At 44.5% G+C, this 24893-nt stretch overlaps 1 pseudogene; it reads left to right on the forward strand.

The window, feature by feature from the left end:
• The first annotated feature begins 9298 nt into the window (after window positions 1–9298).
• Window positions 9299–24527, forward strand: LOC100672845 (apolipoprotein L3-like; annotated as a pseudogene).
• The last annotated feature ends 366 nt before the right edge of the window (window positions 24528–24893 follow it).

Raw genomic sequence — 24893 nt, forward strand, 5'->3', positions numbered from 1 at the left:
CACAGTTTCCAAGGAGTGCCCGGTGGCTTCTAACTGCTGACCTTTCAGTTAGCAGCCATAGCTCTTAACCACTACACCGTCAGGTTTTCCAAACCATGCAATAGTTTAGCTTAACTAGTAAAGGTTGTCTGCCTTGAGCATCTTGCTCTTTTAAAATCTGTTTATATAGGATCAAACTAACAACTGCAACTGGAAAGATTAGATAGGAAACAGGGGGCAGTGAGTTTATATCAATGGGGGAGGAACAACTCAGAAAAGGAGAGCGAGAATGGTTGCACAACTCCAAGAATGTAATCATTGTCACTGAATTGTACATGTAGAAACTGTTGGATTGGTGTATGTTTTGCTGTATATATTCTCAACAACAGCAATAACCAAAAATAAAATATACAAAAAAGAATACATTAGATCAGTTTATTAAAAAAAAAAAGTACATTAGATAAGTGAGGCGAGATAATTTGTATGGATTCTCACAGTCTTATCTGTTTTCTGACAGAAAGAACTTTTCATCAAGGTAGAAAACTAAAACAGCTGGAATAAACCCACAGGGAGTAACACTGGGGCTGTGCTGTGTCTCGGAGAGGCGGCCAGCTTTTGTGTCCAAGTAATGCCTTCCATGGAACCTCTGGGTGGTGCAACAATCAGTGAGCTCGGCTGCTAACCGAAAGGTCAGAGATTCGAGCACACCCAGAGGTATTTCAGAAAAAAGGCCTGGTGATCTACTTCAAGAGCTCAGCTACTAACCGGAAGGTCAGGGATTCGAGTCTACCCAGAGGTGCTTTGGAAAAAAAGGCCTGGTGATCTACTTCAGGACAAGCAGCCATTGAGAGCCCTATGGAGCACAGTTCTACCCTGAAACACCTGGGGTCACCATGAGTCGGAGTCAACTTGATGGCAACTGTTTAATGCCTCCTACCCTTCTGATTTTACCTGGCTACACTGGGGTGTGTGGGGGGTACTCAGTGGACACCAGCACAGGGGATGCAGCAGAAAATACAGCAGGCCCTGCCCTGGGATGCTCAGAGTCTGATGGAGGTGGTTGACGCCTCCAGAACCATAACACAGATAGGACCACAGCCAGGAGAGCACCACAGGCGGTGGGACAGGGCTGGGGAAAGCCAGCAAGGGAGGAGGTGTTTTGCACTGTCCCTCTAAGATTTGGTGAGCTTCCACACGGTAGGGAAGGTGATGAAAGCGTTCCAGGTGGAGGAAACAGCCGGAGCAAAGGCATCTAAAGGTGCAAGGGGACTGCGAGTCCTCGAATGTGACTGGCACCAGACGTAGGTGGAGACAGGGAGTGGTGAGTGATAAGGTGGGCAAGAGAGGAGGTGGAACCAGGTCAGGGGGGCCTGTGGCCAGGCTAATGAGTTTGAGCTCGGTCCCGTCGTTGTTGTTAGGTCCGCTGAGTCGATTCCAACTCATAGTTACCCAATGAGACGGAATCGACTGCCCCATAGAGTCTTCTAGGCTGTAATCTTTACAGGAGAGATTGTCAGGTCTTTTCTCCCATGGAGCGGCTAGTGGGTTGGAAGTGCCGATCTTTCCATTAGCAGGCCAGTGCTTAACCGTTGCACCATCAGGGCTCCTTGAACTTGGTCCTGGGAGGTCATTAACGATTACTTGGTAGGAACACACTATCCAAACCTCTTTACCCTGCCTGAGGAACATGACCTCCAGACATCTAGAGGGAGAGGCTTTGCTGGGATCCTGTCCTGTGGCATCTGGGGAAACACATGGGGTCTCAGTATCTTCTTGTACCCCAACAGGACTCGCTGACTTGGCTTGGGAGGGCAGGGAGCTGGAATGAGGCTGAGTAAGTTTTTTTTAAATAGCACCTGGCCAAGCCCTGTAGACAAACACTTTGGCTCAAGTCCGTTTCATTTCTATCTCTTGGAGGGGATCGCTGCCATCCTGGAGGGAATTGCTGGAGATCTGACCCCTCGGTGATCCCTGTTGCCATGGCTGGCTCACATTCCATCCTATAAGTTGTTTTCTCCCCGCGCTCCCAAGGGTAAAGCAAAGCCTCCTTCCAGCCTGGACACAGACTGGTCAGCTGTAAGGAGAAACTCCGAGAGACCACTGCTGGCACCATGAACCCAGAACCCGATGGACTCAGCTCAGGTAGTCCTTCCTTTTCCTAGGACGTGCAGTTGAGATTGGCCCTCCAAAGCTGAGTTAACCTACAGAGGAATCAAGAATTGAGAAGGGAGTTGGATGAGCGTGCGTGCACATGAAACCACATGATTCGAAGCATCATTGTAATTGGGTTAAAATGACAGCCCCGACCAGAGCATTTTAGAAGGTTAGCAAAGTAAATCTGCATAGAATTCTTACCCTTTAGGTATATTGATTCATGTAAACTGGCTTTACGAAAAAATGTTTTGTTGTTATAATAATGGCAGGGATATTCGTATACAATGCAATAAATCTCTGCTGAAACACTGCACAAAAATTTTTATAAACAGTCGTTTTTGTGTCATCCCTTCTGACATTGTCACCCCGTGGGGTCTGAACCCCCATACCTCCCTAGTGACGTCACTGGCCCCTGTCGCTTGTTTGCGATTCCGTAATCCCCCAAACCTTTAAAAACTGTATATGTCTTTGGTGGCTCGCTTGGACAGAAATCCTGACCTGAACTAACCTCGGACCACTTCTGTTCCTTACAGTATTTGCCCCAGTGGTTTAGAGCTCCCTGCTAATAGGAAGGTGGACGATTTGAAACCACCAGCTACTCTGAGGGAGAAAGATGTGGCAGTCTGCTTCCATAAAGATTGTAGCCTTGGAAACCGCATGGGGCAGTCCTACTCTGTCCTATAGGGTCGCTATGAGTTGAAATTGATTTGACAGTAATGGATTCGTTTTTTTGATTTAGCGTGAATATTGGTTTCACTGCCGAATTAATTAATTTAATAAATTAAAAATGTGTATGATTACAGGATGCTCCTTACAACCATTATAGACATACACACCCACACACATGCACACATATGTACATATATGTGCATATGTAAACCACTTGTGCTGGGCTGGTAACCAAAAGGTTGGCGGTTCAAACCCACACAGGGCACTGCAGAAGAAAGGCCCGGTGAACTGCTTCCTTACAGATTATAGCCAAGTTCTCCTCTGTAACATGTGGGGATCAACATGTAGCAGAATCTACTCGATGGTACAAGACAACAACGACAAATTACGTATGAAATCATTCACAAAAACCATACTCGTCCTTATTATATTCAAAACATTGATATTTTCCATTCCATTCTCTTTGTAAAATGCTGCCCTTGATCCAATAAACTCATTTCCTGACCTGCTGATAGGTTGCAACTCACACTTTTTGTCAGTTTGGCCAGTGGTTTATCAATTTTGTTGATTTTTTCAAAAAACCAGCTTATGGTCTTGTTAACTCTTTCAATTCTTTTTCTGTTTCCTATTTCATTTAGTTCAGTTCTAATTTTTATTATTTGTTTTCTTCTGGTGCCTGTGGGTTTCTTTCGTTGCTCTCTTTCTATTTGTTCAAGTCGTAGGGATAATTCTTTGATTTTGGCCCTTTCTCCTTTTTTGGATGTGTGCATTTATTGATATAAATTGGCCTCTGAGCACTGCTTTTGCTGTGTCCCAAAGGTTCTGATAGGAAGTGTTTTCATTCTCATTGGAGTCTCTGAATTTCTTTATTCCATCCTTAATGTCATCTATATAATCCAGTCTTTTTTGAGCAGGGTATTGTTCAGTTTCCAAGTGTTTGATTTCTTTTCCCTGCTTTTCCTATTATTGATTTCCACTTTTATGGCCCTATGGTCAGAGAAGATGCTTTGTAATATTTCAATGTTTTGGATTCTGCTAAGGCTTGCTTTATGACCTAATACATGGTCTATTCTAGAGAATGTTCCGTGTGCACTAGAAAAGAAAGTATACTTGGTTGCTGTTGGGTGGAGTGTTCTGTATACGTCTATGATGTCAGGTTGGTTGATTGTGGCATTTAGATCTTCCGTGTCTTTATTGAGCTTCTTTCTGGATGTCCTGTTGCTCCCCGAAAGTGGTGTGTTGAAGTCTCCTACTATTATTGTGGAGCCGTCTATCTCACTTTTCAATGCTGGTAGAGTTTGTTTTATGTATCTTGCAGCCCTGTCGCTGGGTGCATAAATATTTAATATGGTTATATCTTCTTGGTGTATCATCCCTTTAATCATTATATAGTGTCCTTCCTTATCCTTTCTGATGGATTTAACTTTAAAGTCTATTTTGTCAGAAATTAATATTGCCACTCCTGCTCTTTTTTGATTGTTGTTTGCTTGATATATTTTTTTCCACCCTTTGAGTTTTAGTTTGTTTGTGTCTCTAAGTCTAAGGTGTGTCTCTTGTAAGCAGCAGATGGACGGATCTTGTTTTTTAATCCATTCTGCCACTCTCTGTCTCTTCATTGGTGCATTTAGCCCATTTACATTCAGGGTAGTTATGGATAGGTATGAATTTAGTGCTATCATTTTGATGTCTTTTTTGGTGTGTTGTTGACAGTTTCTTTTTCCCACTTAATTTTATGTGCTGAGTAGATTATCTTTATATATTGTCCTTTCCTCATATTTGTTGTTGTTGATTTTGTTTCTGCTGAGTCTCTATTTTTTTCTTATATTTTATTTTGATGAGTAGGATAGTTTGTCTCCTTTGTGGTTACCTTATTATTTACCCCTATTTTTCCAAATTTAAACCTAACTTTTATTTCTTTGTATTGCCATATCTTCCTCTCCATATGGAAGGTGTATGTTTACATTTCTTAGTCCCTCTTTATTATTCTAATGTCTTCTTTTATATAATAACATCACTGTTACCCTGTTTTGAGCTTTTTTTTTTTTTTTTTTTTTAAATCTTGCTTTGTTTTTTTGGACTTCCCTGTCTGGGTTGACTTCTGGTTGCCCTGCCCAGTGTTCTAGTCCTGGGTTGATATCTGATATTATTGATTTTGTAACCCAAGAACTCCCTTTAGCATTTCTTGTCGTTTCGGTTTGGTTTTTATGAACTCCCTCAACTTGTATTTATCTGGAAATGTCTTAATTTCACCTTCATATTTAAGAGACGGTTTTGATGGATATATGATTCTTGGCAGGCATTTTTGTTTCCTTCAATTTTTAAAATATGTCATCCCATTGCCTTCTTGCGTTCATGGTTTCTACCAAGTAGTCCGAGCTTATTCTTATCGGCTTTCCTTTGTAGCTGACTTTTCATTTCTCTCTTGCTGCTCTTATAATTCTCTCTTTATCTTTGGTTTTGGCAAGTTTGATTATAATATGTCTTGGTGACTTTCTTTTAACATCTACCTTGTGTGGAGTTCAATGAGCATTTTGGATAGATATCTTATCTTTCAGAATATCAGGGAAGTTTTCTGCCAACAAATCTTCAACAATTCTCTCTGTATTTTCTGTTATGCCTCCCTGTTCTGGTACTCCAATCACTTGTAGGTTATTTCTCTTAATAGAGTCCCACTTGATTCTTAAGTTTCCTTCATTTTTTTAAATTCTTTTATCTGATTTTTCTTCAAATATATTAGTGCCAAGTGATTTATCTTTGAGGTCAGAAATTCTAGCTTCTGATTGCTCAGTTCTGCTCCTCTGACTTTCTATTGAGTTATCTAATTCTGTAATTTTATTGTTAATCTTCTGAATTTCTGATTGCTGTCTGTCTATGGATTTTTCCAGCTTATCAAATTTTTCATTATATTCCTGAATAATCTTTCTAATTTCTTCAATTACTTTATCTGTGTGTTCCTTGGTTTGTTCTGTGTATTGTCTCATTTTCTTCCTGATGTCTTGAAGGGTTCTGTACATGAAACTTTTGTATTCTGCATCTGGTAATTCCAGGAATGCACTTTCATCTAGAAGATCCCTGGATTCTTTGCTTTGAGAGCCCATTGAGGTGATTATGGTCTGTTTCTTTATGTGACTTGATATTGACTGTTGTCTCCAAGCCATCTATAAGTTATTGTATTAGTTTATGCTTGCTTACTGTGTCATAGCTTCTCGCTTTGTTTTGTTTTGTTATACCCCTATGGGTTGCTTGAGTGAGGTTGCTTGATTATTTTTGCCTTTGGAGCTCTGGTGTCCTGTCCCCAGATGTCTAGAGCTGTTATCAGGTATATCAGTCTAGGAGTGCATTCAATTTTCTCGTATGAATTCAGCTCAGGTTTCCAGGTAGCTGATGATCAAGTGTGTGGTACAGGCTCTGTCCTACAGTCTTAGGGGGGCAGGGGTGGTTGGCGTATATACTGGTATCTGATTGCAGTAGGAGGTCACACTCTGAACAAGGCAGGGGGCTTAGAACCGACCCCTGAGTGTCTCTGAGGAAAGTGTGTCCCTGTTCTCTAGAGCATGCAGGTGGATGGGTTCTGCAGAGGGACCATGGGCACCCAAAGTTTTTGGTTGTAAGGACTGGGAGGTACCAGTTTTCTTTGGACCCCTGTTGCGGGTGGCTGGGTGACCTGCTTGGAGCTACCAGTCCTTAGGTCCCTGATGTGGGTAGGTGAGGACCTTGTTTAATAGGGAAAGCAATGTCAAACATCAAACACCCACCTCTTTGCGGCACAGCCTAAATGGTTGGAGTTTGCCAACAAGGGCCTATTCTCCCGAAACAGGCCCACACAGGTCCATGCAGAACGGAAAGGTGCTCAAGGTCCATGGATGGTCCATGCCTGGACAGGAGCCGCTTCTGTCCTGAGCTCCCCCAGTTAGTGGAGCTAGCAAGTTATCTTTTCCCCTAAATGCAATTTTTTTCCTTTCCAAGGCTGGGACGATGGCTCTAGGTGCTCAACAGAGCTTATCTCAAGCCCAGAGAATTCAGCTGCAGAAGCCGGTTTGGGGGTGGGGGGGGCGTTAAAACATATGCAAGTACTTAGCTTTTGCCAAGAGCACCATTCTCCTCAGGTTCCCGGAGGTGTGAGTGTGCTGTGTGGCTGGCTGCTTCTCCCTGAGGAAATTGCAGCGGAATGCTAGTACCAGCCCACCAGCCACTGCTTTGGGAATGGTGCCTGAGGGCTCCCTGCTATTCAGGTCCAGTAACTCCTCTCCATTTCTGAACGGTCTCTTCCTCCCCCTCCCACTCAGTTCATTTTCTAAGCTTGCCTTTGAAGCTCAGGGCTCCCAGCTTGTCACAAATATACTCGTTTCACTTGTTTTTGGGGGTCTTTGTTGTAAAGAGGGCTCGCTGGAAGCATCTGTCTAGTCCGCCATCTTGGCTCCGCCTCTCTGCAACTCACATTTTGAAGACACTGATATAAAGTGCTTGGCACACAATAGGGACAGGGTAAATGGGAACTATCAGTGGAATTGTCTCACTTTCTGGTGCTGGAAGGCTCGTTTTCTGATTGCCCTGAGCTGACAATGATTCTTTTGTCCACAAAGTTCCAAGACACTTCCCAGGTGACTTTATCAGAAGTACCCCAAGTGACAGCTACTCAGGAAGATGTATATATAACCACCTTATATAATCAATGCAATTTATGATCTGCCACCATTTCCTCTAACCATGTTCTGTTTCTTTCCAACTAGAGAGCCAAGGCTTCATTGAGGAAGTCATTGAGTATCTAGAGAACAGTTTGAGGCAAGAGGAGCTGCAACTCCTGCTGGCTGAAGACCAAGCCTGGGAGAGATTCCTGAATAAGGCGGGCTTGTCCAGGTAACCTCCACGGTGCCCCAGGAACGGCACCCCATTCTTCCCGCTGGGCCAGTTGCCTCCTGGCAGACACGCATCCTCCAGGCAATCTCCTGTGGGGTTGAGGATATCCCTTCTCAGCAATCCATGAGGGACATTTCCTCCATGCCATTCACTGGCGGAGCCCAGATGAATTCAGTGGTTAAGTGATACGGCTGCTAACCAAAAGGTCGGTCATCAGTTCAAATCCACCAGCTGCTCTTTGGAAACCCTGTGGGGCAGTTCTACTCTGTCCTGTAGGGTCACTATGAGTCAAAATTAGCTTGATGGAAATGGGTTTGGTTCTATTCGACATACAGTCACCCCTGATGAACAGGAAGTCAGTATGATTTTGTAACAAGTCCGAGTGGGTGGCTACCAAACTTTTGTAATTTGAGGAACTCGCCCCTACTTGTCCTCCCAAGTTCCCACTGGAGACAAAAATACCTCCTTCTCAAGTCTGTCCAAATGCAGGTCTTTGTAGGCTTAACGATTCATGTATTTGGTTCTTCAAGTCTCTGGCATCTTTAAGAGGTTCTATAAAATTGCTCATTGCTTTGGAGTGCACACATGTTAAGCAATCACCAGCTAAGGCGTGAGCCTAGTGGCATCTGAGAGTAGGCCCTGAGCGTTGAGGGTACTGGCTGGGGGCTTGGGAGTCAGTATAGGTGGGGTACAGAGTCAGAGTAGAGCCAGGGTTCATTGCCGGGGCTCCTGAATGCCCGTCAGTAGGGGCATGTTTCCAAGGAAGACAAGCCTCCCCCACAGGCACTGGATGGGACAACACTTTACTCACATAGAAAAAAGACAGAACAACGTCAGCTTCCATAATGGGCATCGGTCGCTCATGGTCAGTGCATCTCTCTGCTCAGCTGACACAAGGAGCTGATCTGCATGCACCCCTCCTGTGATGCAGGAGAAGGATCCGGTTTCTTCCCCACAGGGAACAGATGGAGCAGTGGGGTTGGCCAGGTGCTAGGTAATGCACACACCTAGCTGATGTCGTTCCTGGGAATATTAACACGAGTTCAGGGCAGGAGCGGACCAATGTGTTATTAGGCCATTGTCTGGTATGGGAAGTGTTTGCGTCAAGATGGCCCAGAAAAGGAATTAGCCCATATTCTCGTCTCATCCAAAAAGCCAGGCCAACACAGCTGGTCCTAATTACAAGGTCCATTCATGTGACACAGGGAAAGGGAACAGGCTGTGCTGGGACTGACCCTTTCAAAAAGGTGGTCACCCATCCTTGAGTGAGAAAACACCTTAACCTACCATGAAACAGCATCTTAAGATGATTTTTGCTTATTTATTCCCTTATGGAATAAGTACTATGGAGCATCTATGATGTTCAAACATGAGTAACATTGAAAGAAAAATCTTTGCATTGTAGAATTCTTTCCATTTGATTTATAGTAAAAGCTGTATGATTTGTGGAGGATAGATCTTACCAAATCCATTTTACAGCTAAGGAAACTGTTTTTCTTAATTACTTGCTCTTCATTGTTACAGGAATGAGGGAGTTGTACTACATTAAGCTCTGAACAAGCTCAGGATAGACATAGCTGCAGAAGACAAAGAATAGCAGGATATAGAGAGGTTTTTGGATGAGTTTCCTTGGGTGAAAATGGAGCTTGAGGAGCATATAGAAGAGCTTCATAGAATTGTAGACAACAGTGAGAGGGAACACAGAGACTGCACCATCTTCCAGGTGGTGGCCAGTTTCACCGGCATCTTCTCTAGCATCCTGGGCTTGCTTGGCTTGGCTTTGGCACCCGCAACAACAGGGGCCAGTCTGGCACTTCCAGCAGCAGTGGGGCTCGGAACAGTGGCTGCTATCACTAGTGTTTCCACCAGCTTCATGGAAAGCTCAGCTGAGTCATCGGCAATAGCCAAAGCAAGCAAGCTGATGTCAACTGATGTTTGTGAAGGTATTGTGAAGCCTAGGCTACCATCTGTTCCCATCACAGAGATTAGCATGGAAGTCTTAGCAAACATTGGGAGAGCTATCCTTGACATCAGGCTGGGCAACCCTCAGCCAGTAGCCAATGCCAGGCATCTCGTGAAGGCAGGAGCCCAAGTCATGGGTAGGGCCTCCAGAGACGTCTTCCTTCCGTTGGGTGCGGTCAACCTGGTGAAAGACTCAAAGCACTTGTATGAGGGGGCGAAAACAGTCAGCTGAAGAGATAAGGATGCACACTTGGGAGCTGGAGGGGAAGTTAGAGGAGGTCACCCAGATCTATAAGTCTTTAGTAGGGACTGACTCAAGGACCCCCAGAGCAGTGCTGAGAGCAGGGAAGGCTGTCACCAGTGTGGAAGCATTTTATTCAAGGGACAAAGAGAGAGAGATAGTTTATGCAACTGAGTATTAAGGAATTTGGCCTCTCCGTAGCTGAATATGGCAAGGGAAGGGTTAATGCAGATGGATTGTGGGTTTAAGACAAGGCAGGAAATGGACCCATGAAGGCTAGATGAAGCCCCAAAATTATTGCCCTAAGATAATCTTTAAACCTTAAACCAAACATATCCCCTCAATTCTTCTTAAAACCATGTAATAGCTTAGCTTAACTCGTAAAGGTTGTCTGCCTTGAGCATTGTGCTCTTGTAAGATCTATCTACATGGGATCAAAATGACAATAGTAACTTGAAAGATTAGATAGGAAACATATGGGGCAGTGAGTTTATGTCAATGGGGGAGGAACAACTCAGAAAAAGGAAGGGGAGAATGTTTGCACAACTCCAAGAATGTAATCAATGTCACTGAATTCTATATGTAGATAGGAACTGTTGGATTGGTGTGTGTTTTGCTGTGTATATTCTCAATAACAACAAAAACAATAAAAATTTAAAAAAGAGAAGACAGGTAAGCTGGGGCTGAAATAAGAGAGGAGAAGGGACTAGAGAGAAAGAATAGTAAGAAACAGTTCATTTTGTACTAAAGAAGACATCGGGAGCATGAGTGGGAGGGCGGCATGCAGGAACAAGCAATGAGAAAATGAAAGAGTAGGACATGGGAGAAAACCAGAGTTGAACTGTTGGAACACAGGAGAAGTAGCAGTGGCTCCATTACTGATGATGCCCATGGTCTGATGTCCTGGGAGGAGTGAAGACTTTCCCAGGTGGTAGTCTCTAGGCCTATCTTTCCAGTATCAACTCATCCTTGTCTTTCAGTAGCTTTATCTTAGTCAGGCAGTGACTTCTTGATCATGGGGATGATGATGGTGATGATGATGGTGGTGGTGGTGACAACAGAGTGAGTGGAGCATTTGGCAAGTCACCAGCCCTTTTGGGGGCAAGAGTGCACCGAGGGACCAATGAAGCTCCAGAGATATGCCAAGTGCTGCGTTGGAACAGTGGTTGATTTGAAAAAAATGTGAAAGTAGTTGCCAGAGTATGCCAAGGAACCTTGAAGCATGTCATGGAGATTAACCGGCTTGGAATCAAGATACACAACCTCTCTGAACCTCAATTTCCTCATAAGTTGGGGGAGGGAGGGTTGGAGAAAACAGGATTTCACATCCTTCTGGCTCTCCCCATCTTGGCTTCTATAGACTTTGGATCAATAAATATTGATTGATGCCCTGAGCTCTTGCTGTGTTGACTGATTTCCTCACTTGGCCCCTGAATGCCTGACTTCCCTTCCCCAAGAGCCTGCCTTCCAGGGTCTCAGGGAGCAAGTTCCCCATGCTGTTCCTGCTTGCCCTTGGGCTCCCATTCTCCCACCCAGTCATTTCTCTCAGGCCCCAGTACCCAGCAGGCCCCACTGGGAGACCCTGGAGAAGCTTGTGCATGTCTGACTTGGGCTGAACACAGGTGTGCTTTTGGTCCAACAGTCATGGCCCAGGATCAACACACAGCATATGAGTCTAATCAGGAATTAGATGGGCCTGTGTGCACATGTGAGAGAGGGTCAGAGATGGAAGGACTGAGAGAAACAGCCAGACCGCAAACATTCTCATCTAGGCTACCCTCACATTTCACCTAGACTCTTGTAAGGTGATTACTGTCTCTGCCCACTGCCCATTCTCCACACTGGGCCAGAATGACCCTTAAAGAACATAGGTCTCATCAAGCACCTGCCTCCACCTCTTCAATGGTTTATGATTACCCTTTACACAGAAAGCCATAAGCCTCCATGAGTCTAAAGTAGCCAGTTGTAGTCTGTTTCCCAGAAGGCAGAGCTGGAGGCAAGGCTCATATGCAGGTGGTTTATTTGGGAAGCGATCCTTGGCTCTCACCTAGAAATACACAGATACAGAGATGTGGTTCCCTCAGTCTAAGCCCCGATTTCCTCTCTCCAGTGAAGCAGCAGAAAGAAACAACAAAACAGCCCCTCATCCCCAAATCGACATGAGGTCTCCTGCTCCTGTTTCCTTAGGACTGTTTTCCTCCCCATCACTGAACTGCCTTGGAAACAAATCAAATTCTCTCAGGAACTACAATTTGTGTTTCATTTAGTTAGGCTGAAGAATAAGAAAGGGGTAGAAAGATAAGGAGCCTGGAGTTCCCCAGATATCCCTGGGATCCTTGACGAAGGGTTAGGAATGGCAGATTCCTGAGAATCAACAGTTAATGTGCTTGGCTGCTGACCAAAAGGTTGACAGTTCAAGTACACCCAGAGGTTCCTTGGAAGGAAAGCCTGGCAATCTACTTCCAAAGAATCAGTCTTTGAAAACCCTATGGAGCACAGTTTTCTGACATGTATTGTGGTTGCCTTGAGTTGGAATCGACTCGATGGCAACTGTTTTATCACTGGTGGAAACAAGATGATCTCTTGTTGCATAAAGCCTGGTTTAAACCTTGTAGGTCACTCATTTTCCCCAAGACCAGCCTGGAGGAGAGAGAGGTAATATGGAGAGATTACACGGATCAGGGTCAAGGGTCCAGTCCACAACCCCAACCTGAAATCTCCCTCCACCGCCCATCTCGGAACTTTTGGATTTGCTTTTATTAAAGGAGGGACCGCCCTTCCCATATGCCATCCTGCAGGGGCCACACATGGTCAGCGGGAGGATCAACTTGTTTTGTGGTTGTCCTCAATGGTGTGTAGTTTGAAATGTTGTTTTAAAGTAAAAACCCCACAGGTACACTACAGAGCTGAATGAAGAAATCACAGGAAAATTTAAAACATAACACTTCAAAGTCATGTCAAAGAAATGCCTGCCAGGCAGCCGGGATTCCAATCCGAAGCCCTCTGCTTGCTGGCTCTGGTCGCAGGCTTTCCCTCTCTGTGTCTCACCTTCTTCTTCTGGGAAATAAGAACAGCACCTGGCTTGTGCGAACATAGTAGGCAACACGTTTTATAGAGGTGTCAGCACACACATGCATATATATGGTCCCCAGTCAGAGGTGTCACTAGGGTTGGTGTCACTCACCCCCCTCGCGCATGCTAATTACTACAATATTGTAGCTAAAACACCAGGAATTTTGACAAAATCAATACTGTAAAACCACCGGCAGCAAACACTCCTGAAGTTCACCCTTCAACCATAGATTAGACAGGCTGGTAAATAAAACCAGACTAAATGGGCACACCAGCCCAGGGACAAGGCCCAGAAGGCAGGAGGGGACAGGAAAGCTGGTAACGGGGAACCCAAGGTGGAGAAGGGGAGAGTGTTGAGATGTTGTGGGGTTGGCAACCAATGTCATAAAACAATATGTGTATTAATTATTTAATGAGAAATTAGTTTGCTCTGTAAATCTTCTAATGTACAATAAAAAAAAAAAAAACACTGGAAGCAACAAAAACAACAACGTGTGATTGTAGCACATGCAAACAAAACCACACGATTCGAAGCCTCATTGTAATTGGGTCGTAACGACACCTCTGACTGGAGCATATTAGAAGGTTAAAAAAGTAAGTTAGAATAGAGTTCCAGCCTTTTAGGTATATTGATGCACTTAAGCTGGGCTTACATAAAAATGTTTTGTTGTTATATTACTTCAGGGATATTTTTATAAAAGGTAATAAATTTCTGCTGAAACATTGCACAAACGTTTTTCATTTTGGTGTCATCCCCTCTGACGGTGTCATGCCATGGGTTCTCCCCCCCGCTCCCCGCACCTCCCTAGTGACACCACTGGCCCCAGTCCCTTACCTGCAATTCCGTAATTCCCCAAACCTTGAAAAACCACACATCTCTTTGGTGGCTCATTTGGACAGAAATCCTGACCTGAACTAACCTCAGACTACTTCTACTCATTACAGTATTTGTCCCAGTAGTTTATAGCTCACTGCTAATCGGAAGGTGGAGGACTGGAAACCACCAGCTGCTCTGAGGGAAAAAGATGCAGCAGTCTGCTTCTGGAAAGATTGCAGCCTTGGAAACACAATGGGGCAGTCCTACTCTGTCCTGTATAGTCACTATGAGTCAGAATTGACTTGACAGGAACGGATTTGATTTTGCGCTTTAGTGTGAATATTCCTCTCCCTACTGAATTAATTAATTAAATAGTAATGTGTTTAATTATAGGGTGCTGCTGAGACCCGTTTTATAAACACACACACATACATATATATACACATATAAGGTCCCTGGGTGGTACAAACCATTTGTGCTGGACTCATAACAGAAAGGGTAGGAGCATTTCAAATCTGCAGAGTGACACTGTGGAAGAAAGGCCTGGTGAACTGCTTTTGTTATGATTACAGCCAAGTTCTAGTCTGTAACACATGGGGGTCACCATGAGCCGGAATCGACTGGATGGCACAAGACAACAACAACAACAACAACACATTATATATGAAATATTTCACAAAACAACACATGTCCTTACTATGTTCAAAACATTGATATTCACCATTCCATTTTCTTTGTAAAATGCTGCCCTTGACCCAATAAACTGATTTCATGACCCACTAATAGGTTGCCACTCACATTTTGAAAACACTGATATAAAGCACTTGCCACACAATAGGCACATGGTAAATGGAAGCTATCAGTGGAATTCCCCCACTTTCAGAAGGCTGGAAGGCTTGTTTTCGGATTACTCTGAGTTGACAATGACTGGTTCCTTTACAAAGTGCCAAGACACTTCCCAGGTGACTATCAAAATTACCCCAGGTGACAGCTACTCTGAAAGATGTACGTTTAACACCTTATAATAATGCAATTTATGATATGCCACCATTTCCTCTAACCATATTCTGTTTCTTTCCAACTAGAGAGCCAAGGCATCAGTGAGGATGATATTGAATATCTCAAGAACAGTTTGAGCCAAGGAGGAGCTGCAACTCCTGCTGGCTGAAGACCGAGCCTGGGAGAGATTCCTGGTTGAGGCAGACTTGTCCAGGTAACCTGCACAGTGTCCAAGGAATGGCACCCCGATCTTTCTGCTGGGCTTGTTGCCTCCTGGCAGACACACATCCTCCAGGCAATCTCCTGTGGTTGGGGTTGAAGATATCCCTTCTCAGCAATCCATGAGGACCATTTCCTCCGTGCCATTCACCGGCACAGCCCTGATGACTCAGTGGTTAAGTGATAGAGCTGCTAATCAAAAGTTCTGTTGGCAGTTCAAATCCACCAGCTGCTCTTTGGAAACCCTATGGGGCAGTTCTACTCTGTCCTGTAGGGTTGCTATAGGTCAGAATCGACTCGACGGCAACAGCCTTGGTTTAGTTTGGTATTCACTGGCAGTGAAGGGTCTCGGCTTGAGAAGAGATGAAACCTGCATGGAGCTGGATAATTTCTGCCATCTGAGTGTTGTGTGACATTGGGCAAGAGACTTCACCACTATCCACCAATTTCTTTATCTGCTGAGCTTGATTGTGAGGAGAATAAGACAATACATGTAAAGTGCTCAGGATAATGACTCACACATAGTACATGCTCAATTACAAAGTTGCTGGGAAGAGACAGGTCCCTACGATCTTCTTCCACAATGAAAGAGTCAAGCATGACTTCCTCTGGGGCAACTGAGAAAAATTCTGACATGATCAACTTGTGTTCCTGGGAGGTCAGGCTAGACTTCTGTTTCTCCCCATCCAAGCCATTATAAAGACACTACAGGATCCTTCTCCTGGGCCACAAGGCAGAGAGGCTGGGGCAGAGTTGGACAGAGCAGGGTGGGATCCTGACTCTGGCCCCACCCAGCTCTGTAGCCCTGGACAAGTTATGTTGTTTCTTAGAGACTTGGATTTGTTACTGTGCAATGGGAATAGGAATCAGTCTTATAGGATTTTGGTGAAGGCTTGGAGTGAATGGCAGGTCAAAGTTGGGGAACCTCGGTTCATCCTGTCCAAAGGCCCAGGGAGGCCTGGACACAGGGTCAAAGCCGGGGGTGTAGGAGGGGTAAGAAGGCTTGGGCAGCAGGGCGGGTCCAGGGCAATGTGAGTGAGGTGTCTAGGGCACAAACTTAAGGAGGCTGTGGGCCTGGCAGAGGACAGTTGAGTGGGAGGGAACATTTCTCCCCTCCCTGATTTGACTTCGAGGGCTGTGGGTGGTTGTTTCCTTCACACTCTTCTGGGAGCTGAGGGGTTCTCGACTGCCATTTGGGACCCTCTTCTATTGGATGTAAGGAGACCTGTTGACACTATTGTTAAGTGCTTGCCTGCTAACAAAAAGGTTGGCAGTTCACACTCATCAGCTGCTCCATGGGAGAAAGATGTGGCTGTCTGTTTTTGTAAAGATTACAGCTTTGGAAATCCTATGGGACAGCTCTAGTCTGTCCTATAGGGTTGTTATGTGTCGGAATTGGCTCAATGAAAATGGATTTGGTTCTATTTGACATAAGGTAGCCCCAATCAGCAGGGAGGCAGTATGTTTTTGTGATGACTTCCAAAGTCACAGTGGTGGGTTACCAAATTTTTGTAGTTTGAGGGGCTTGCCTCTACTCGTTCTCTCAAGTCCCCAGCAGAGAGGAAAATACTTCCTCCTCCACTTTGTCCAAATGCAGGTCTTTGCAGGCTAAACAATCCATGTATTTGGCTCTTCAAGTTTCTGGCGTGTTTAAGAGGTTCTATAAAATTGCTCCTTGCCTTGGAGTGCACATGTGTTAAGCCACCATCAGGTAAGGTGTGAGTTAGGCTAGCGGCATCTGAGAGTAAGGCCCTGAAGGTTGGGGGTGCTGGCTTCTGGCTCAGGAGTCAATAAAGTTGGGGTGCAGAGTCAGAATGGAGACAGGGTTCATAGCTTGGGCTCCTGCTTCCCAGTCAATTGGGGCAATACAGGTGTTGGGGTTTCCAAGAGAGACATGCCTCACACACAGGATGGAATAACACTTCACTCACACGGAGAAGAGGCGGAGCAGTGTCAGCTTCCATAGTGGGCATCGATGCTCCATGACCAGTGGGTCTCAACCCTCAGCTGACACAAGGAGATGATGGTCTGCATGCAGCCCTCTTGTGATGCAAGAGAACGATCCCGTTTCTTCCCAAGGAAGCAATGGGGTTGCCAGGTGCCATATAACCTATACACTTAGCTAAGCTGTTCCTGGGAATTTTAACATGAGTTCAGGGCAGGAGGGGACCAATGTGTTAATAGGCCATTATCTGCTATGGGATGTGTGTGGATCGAAATGACCCAGAAAAGGTGTCAGCCCACACTCTCATCTCATCCAAAAAGCCAGGCCAACACAGCTGGTCCTAATCACAAGGTCTATTCATGGGTTACAGGAAAGGCGGCAGGCAGTGCTGGGACTGACCCTTTCACAAAGGTGTTGACCTGCCCTAGAGTGAAAAAAAATCTTTGCGTACAATGAAGCAGCATCTTAAGATGATTTCTACTTATTTGCTCCCTTATTGAATACGTACTATGGAGCATCTGTGATGTACAAAACATGTGTTAACATTGAAAGAAAAATTCTTTGCATTTGTAGAATTCTTTTCAGTTTGATTTATAGTAAAAGCTCTATGATTTAGTGAGGATAGATCTTATCAAGCCCATTTTACAGCTAAGCAAACTGTCTTTCTTAATTACTTGATCTTCGTTGTTACAGGGATGAGGCAGATGTACTACATGAAGCTCTGAACAAGCTCAGAATACACACAGCCACAGAAGACAAAGACATGCTTCAAAAAGAACAGCAGAATAGAGACAAGTTTTTTGGGTGAATTTTCTCAGGTGAAAATGGAGCTTGAGGAGTGTATAAGAGAGCTTTACCGCCTAGCAGACAAGGTTGACAAGATACACAGGGATTGCACCATCTCCCACGTGATGGCCAATTCCACCTGCATTGTCTCTGGTGTCCTGACTATCCTTGGCTTGGCTCTGGCACCTGTAACAGCAGGGGCCAGTCTGGCAGTCTGGGCAACTGGAGTGGGGCTGGGAGCATCGGCTGCTATCAGCGATATTTCCACCAGCATTGTGGACCACTCAACCAGGTTATCAGCAGAAGCCAAAGCCAGCAAACTGGTGTCAACTGGCGATTGTGTAGGTGGTGTGAAGGCTGTGCTTCCACCACATGTTTCTATCAGAAAGATTTGCAACAAAGTCTTGTCATACACCAGGAAGCAGAAAACCAATGTATTCGAATTCACAGTAGCCATTCCCATCTGTGTCATGAAAGCCGTTTGCCCCTTGATCAAGAAGGGGAAGCAGGTGTGAAAAATCTTTGTAGGAACAGCTGTGGCAATGACTGAAGGAGCCCGGGTCATAGGTATGACCACCACAGGTGTCTCCCTTCTGGTGGATGTGGTCAGCCTTGTGCAAGAGTCAAAGCAGTTACACGAGGGGGCGAAGGTGGAGTCAGCTGAAGAGCTGAGGAAGCAGGCTCAGGATCTGGAGAGGAAGTTAGAGAAACTCACCCAGATCCATCAGAATCTGCAGTAGGGGCTGACTCAATGCCCCCTAACAGTGTTGGGAGCAGCGGAAGCTGTCACCAGTGTGGAAGCATTTTATTCAAAAGAAAAAGAGGGAGAGATAGTTTATGCAACTGAGTATTGAGGAATTTGGCCTTTCTGTGTCTGAGTACAGCAAGAGAAGTGTTAATGCAGATGGAAAGTGGGTTCGAGACAAGGCAGAAAATGGAGCCATGGAGGCTGGATGAACCCTCAGAATTACTGCCCTTAGATGATCTTTAAACCTTAAAGCAAAAATATCCCCTCAAGTCTCATTAAAACCATCCAATAGTTTAGCTTAACTAGTAAAGGTTGTCTGCCTTAAGCATTGTGCTCTTTTAAGATCTATCTACATGGGATCAAATTGACAGTAGTAACTCAAACGATTAGATAGGAACTTTAGGGGGCAGTGAGTTTATGTCAGTGGGGGAGGAACAACTCGGAAAAGGGAGGTGAGGATGGGTGCACAACTCGAAGAATATAATCAATGTCATTGAATTCTACGTGTAGAAACTGTTGGACTGGTGTATGGTCTGCTGTGTATATTCTCAACAACAGAAATAATAAACATTTAAAAAGAAGTTAAGGCAAGTAAGCTACAGCTGAAATAAGAGAGGAGAGGGGACTAGACAGTGAGGCGAATGGGAAGAAACAGTGTATTTTGGACTAAAGAAAACACTGGGCGCATGAGTGGAGAGGGAGATGTGCAGGAACAAACAATGAGAAAATTAAAGAGTTGGAAATGGGAGAAAGCCAGAGTTAGAATTGTTGGAATATAGGAGAGGTAGCAGTGGTTTATTATTGACCCTCCTGATGGTTTCATGTCCTAGCAAGTGTGAAGGCTCGCAGGTGGTGGTCTCTAGCCCTATCTTTCCAGTATCAACTCCCCTTGTCTTTCAGCAGGTTTATCTCAGTCAGGCAGGGACTTCTTGATCATGATGATGATAATGATGATGGTGGTGGTAGTGACAACAGAGTGAGTGGAGCATTTGGCAAGTCACCAGCCCTTTTGGGGGCAAGAGTGTACTGAAAGGACCAATGAAGTTACAAAGAAATTCAAAATGCTATGTTGGAATAGTGGTTGATTTGAAAAGAATGTGAAAGTAGGTGCCATGAACTTGCCAAGGAGCCTTGTAGTATGTCATGGAGATCAACCAGCTTGCAATCAAGATAAACAGCCTCTCAGAGCCTCAATTTCTTCATCAGATGGGAGCAGCAGGGTTGGAGAAGACACTGTCTCAGACCCTTCCTGCTCTCCCCATCTTGGCTTCTACAGACTTTGGTTCAATAATTATTCATGGATGCCCTGAGCTCTTTTGTGTTTGACTGATTGCCTCACTTGGGCTCTGGTTGCCTGGCTTCCCTTCCCCATGAGCCTGCCTTCTAGGAACTCAGGGAGCAAGCACTCCATGCTGCTCCTGTTAGCACCGTGGGCTCCCAGTCTCCCACCCAGTCATTTCCTTCAGGTCCTGGCATTCAGCAGGCTTCACTGTGGGACACTGGAGAGACTTGTGCATGTCTGACTTGGGCTGAACACAGGCTTGTTTTTAGTCCAGCAGTCAGGGCACACAGCACGTGAGTCTAATGAGGAATCAGAAGGGTCTGTGTGCACGTGTGAGGTAGGGTCAGAGATGGAAGGACAGAGAAAGACAGCCAGACAGCAAATATCCTCAACCAGTCTATGCTTACATTTCACCTAGACCCTTTAAGAGCTTCTAGAATAGTATTCCTGTAATTACACAATGTCACCATCCCTGCCTGATACTCATTGTCCACACTGGGTCAGAATGACCCTTAAATAATGCAGATCTCATCAAGCACCTCTCTCCACCTCTTCAATGGTTTCCCATTAGCCTTTTCACAGAAACCCATAAGCCTTCCTGAGCCTAAAGTATCCAGTTGTAGTCTGTGTTTCCTAGGAGGCAGAGCCAGAGGTAAGGCTGGTTTATTTGGGAAGTGATCCCTGGATGCAAGAGTGAGGGGTTGAGGAAGTGAAGGAAGAAAAAAGGGATGTTACTGGAAGGATGTGTTCTTGATTTGGTTACCCATGTGGGTGATTGAGGAGCTCTGGTGGCACAGTGGTTAAAGCACTTGGCTGCTAACCAAAAGGTTCGTGATTTGAACCCACTAGCCTCTCTGTGGGACAGAGATGTGGCAATTCCCTTGCTTCCATAAAGATTTACAGCCTTGGAAACCCTATGGGACAGTTCTACTCTGTCTGTAGGTTTGCTGTGAGTTGAAATTGACTGGACAGCAGTGGGATTTTGTGGGCGATTGGTGCCTGAGTCTGTCAGGACCTTCTGAGGATGTCCTCAAAATTGTCCTCTCCAGCGAGGAAAGAGAAAGCATTTAACCATTGCTCCCACCTCCAATGGGCATTAATGCTCTGTATTTCTATGTTGTGGAGCACGTGGGTGCTGAGTCGATTCCCATTTCTGGAGCCCAGGGCAGGACAAAAGAGACACAAGCCATGCAAAATCATCCTGGAGAATCTAAGCCACTCATAAAGCGCATTCGGTACCTTATTTTGTCCTGTTTCGATTGTGGTAAATATAATTGTAACAGAAATTTGCCATTTCAGTAATCGTTTATTCCCTTTTGTCTATGGAATCCTTTGGAGGACTTTTCTCAGTCCCTCTAGCTCTCTATCAGTAGATGTTTCCCTGAAGCCTTCGAACATTTCTTCAATTTCTTCCTGAAGAAGTCAACATAGCCATGGCCATCCACTTGCCTGATCACCTGAAAAATGTGCCTTACTTCTTTGTCAGTTCTTCATCAATCCTTTGATAAGCAACATCCTTTCATAGATTTTACCTGGGCGTTGAGAGTTTCAGGCACTGAGCAATTAGTAACTGAGTTGTTTAGTAATCCATGAATCCTTTCCCCCTCTGAATCTCTAGAGTTGAATTTCATGCTGCTAAAAGTGTATTTGACACTATTCTACTGCAATTCTTTCATCAACTGAGATTCTTTTGTCCGCAAGCAACAGAGAGTGAGTCTGGCTAACACAGGCAAAAGATGGAATATATTGGAATGGAGCAAGGATATTGCAGAGAGTGGAAGGAAGCACTAAATCTACACAACTGGGGAAGGACAGGAACCAGGGCAGATCCAACATCAGGAACATACAGTCTGCCTCTCAAGTGCCCTGCCATAATTTGGCCTACGTTCAAACACATTGAATCCACCTTGAATCTCACTGTATTTGATTAAAATTTCAAATTCCCAGGAGATAGAATAGCTTGGGTCAGTTGATTATATTCTTGGACCAATCAGCCAGGCCAAGGACCAGGAAGAGGAATGGATAATAGGAACATAAACCCTGAGGGGAAAGTCTCAGTTCAAGTAGCCACCTGAATTTGTACTTGCTGCTATGCACCATTCTTCTCATAGAAACAAAAATGAGTCTCCTTAACCTGTCTTAGATTCAGCTGCCCCATTTACAATGGCAAATGTGCTCATAACTTTCCCAACTCAAGTCAAATCCAAATATTTCCCTTCAACTAAATCCTTGTGTTAGACTGGGTGCTCTAGAGAAGCAAAATCAGTAAAGCGTATAAATATAGAGAGAGAGAGAGAGAGAATTATATCAAGGAAATGGCTCACTCGATTGTAAAGGCTGGAACAGCCCAAGTCTGTGGGTCAGGATAGAGGTTTCTCCTGATTTACGTAGCTGCAGGGGCTGGGGAACCCAAGAATGGCAGGTCAGAGAACAGGGCTTTTGCTCACAGGCTGGGAAGACTGCAGAATGAATGCCAAGACTGCCCTGCAAGACCACAAGTAAGTTGGTAGGGCAAGTCCCAAGAACTGGAGTTCAGACAAACAGGAGCCAGCTATAGGACACGGCTTGAGCAAAAAGACCCTGAATATTGCCAGAATGTCTACTTATATTTGATGCAGGCCGTATAAAAAACCAAGGAAAATCCCTTTCAGCTAATTGGATACTTGAGGCAGATCTCATCATGTGGGCGATGACATATCAGATCTCAACATGGAAGCGATCACAACATTATACACTTGCCAAAACACTGAGAACCATGGCCTAGCCAAGATGACACACAATCTTAACCATCACAGTCCTAAAATTATGTCATAGAGTGAAAGGTCCTCAGCATGATGTCAATTTTACTTTTGTTCCATTAGGCTCCTGTCTTGATATTTTGCACATATTTTGCCCTTGTGGTGCAATTCTACACTGAATAATGGTTCCCCAAAGATGCCCAGGTCTGAATCCTCAGAACCTGTAGTTATGTTATCTTACATGGAAAAAGAGACTAAACTAAGAATTTTGAGATGGAGAGACTCTTCAGAATTATCCAGATGAACCCAACGTAATCACAGGGTCCTTGTAAGAAGGAAATGGGAAGGTCAGAGTAAAGAAAGGGAAATGTGGTGATGGAAGCAGAGGCTTTGAAGATGGAGGAAAGTACCACAAGCCAAAGAATATGGTGGCCTCTAGAAGCTGGAAAGGGCAAGAAAAGGCATTCTCCCCATACAATCTCCAGAAGGAACACAGTCCTGCAAATACCTTAATTTTAGGACTTTTGGCCTCTAGGAGTATAAAAGGATAAATCTGTGTTGTCTTAAGCCACTAAGTTTGTGGAATAAGGCATTGGTGGTTGAGTGGCAGAATTCTCCCCTTCCATGTGCGAGACGTGGGTTGGATTCCCAGCCAGTGCATCTCATGTGCAGTCACCGCCCCGTATCAGTAAAGGCTTGTGTGTTGCTACAATGCTGAAAAGGTTTCAGTGGAGCTTCCACACAGACTAGGAAGACAGGCTAAGACAGACTAGGAAGAAAGGCCTGGCACTCTGCTTCAGTGAATCAGCCAATGAAAACCCTGTGGATCACAGTGGTCACATTCCTAACCAGTCATGGGTATGGTGCAGGACCGGGCAGCATTTTGTTTCATTGTTTATGGGATTGCTATTTTTTTTATGAGTTGGGGCCAGCTTAGTGGCAGCTAACTACAACTATGGGGCAGTTATACCCTGTCCTATAGGGTCACTATGAGTCAGAATTGACTCGACAGCAACGAGTTTGGGGTTTTTTGGTAACAGCTACAACAACAACAACAACAACAACAAAAAAAGTTTGTGGTAATTTGTTATAGCTGCAATAGGAAATGAATAATCCTTCCCCATCAGTGCCCTAATTTTCACTTAACAGATCTAGTGAAGGCTGAGTTCATCGATCTCTAAATCTGGTTTTTATAGGAGAGTCTTTCAGCTGAAAACCTAAACAGCCAGAATTTATTTCATGTCTTGAGGGGAATTTTGAGGATTTCAGCCAAGCATTTGTCAGCAGCCTTAGAAGGAACCATCCTACTCCCATCCCAGCATTCCTTATTCCCTTTTCACTGCTTAACAGCCCCTGCTACCCAGAAAGCTGAGGAAAGGGGTTTAACCACTGCCTTGCCCTGCACCTCCAACAGAAAATCAATTCCTAGTGTACAAATCCTCTTGAGGTTCTGTTGTCTGCAGCCAACTCTTTGGTGCCAATTTCTCTGTTAAGATCCTTTGGTGTGAGCAAAGCAACAATAAGAAAATAAAACAAAAACAAAAGCAAATATTAGAACAAAAACAAAACATCCTATTGTGACTCTAATACTCTGCAACATGTTTTCTCCTTTTCAAAACGGGTGATTGAGAGCTCGACATAACTAACTCCATAATGATAGTATAAGTAACCTATGAGATTATTGGTTATTTATTTATTTTTGCCTCTGTAAGTTTTCTGTTTTGTTTTACCTGTCTTCTCCTTTCTGTATGCTTTTATTAATGACTTTGTTTTGTACAGTTCAGACATCTGTAACTTCTGATTTATAAAGATTGGAGTCCAGATGTCCAGCATGCATATCTTCAGTCTGATAAAAAGTTTCTTTTAATTGTCTTGTGATGTATACTCATCTGACCATCTGTGGGCTACGTACCTGAAGACAATATGTAAACTTTGCAAAAATGATATATGAGCTGTGATGTAGAAATTGCTTTTCAGGACTCCAGGAAGACGGTCAACATTACTGTTGGACGGCCCATTGGTGTCACTTCCTAATAAAGTTTCTCTTTCTGACTTGGAGTACGTTTCATTGGCTTGACTGTTCCAGGGCACAGACACTAATCAGGCAACACTATGGTTAATTCAAGAATACAGGTAGTTGTTAGAATGATCCAGAGAGAAACCTCACGGAACTAAATAATTACAAATACATGTGTGCACACATGCGTGCACGTGCACACACACACACGTGTGCACACCTACTTTTAAGAACAGACTTTGGGAAGGTCAGGGGTCTGGAAAATATTAGGGAGCTTAGCAGCAGGTGCCAAACATCCCTCCAGGCCTCAAATCCACAGTGTTCTGCCTGGGAGAGTTTTACTTCTGGATTCACAGTCTCTGAGGAAAAATTCTGATTAGTCCAAGTGGGGCCTCATAGCCATCATCC

Source organism: Loxodonta africana, chromosome 4 (genome assembly GCF_030014295.1).
Source record: "Loxodonta africana isolate mLoxAfr1 chromosome 4, mLoxAfr1.hap2, whole genome shotgun sequence".
Classification (NCBI taxonomy): Eukaryota; Metazoa; Chordata; class Mammalia; order Proboscidea; family Elephantidae; genus Loxodonta; species Loxodonta africana.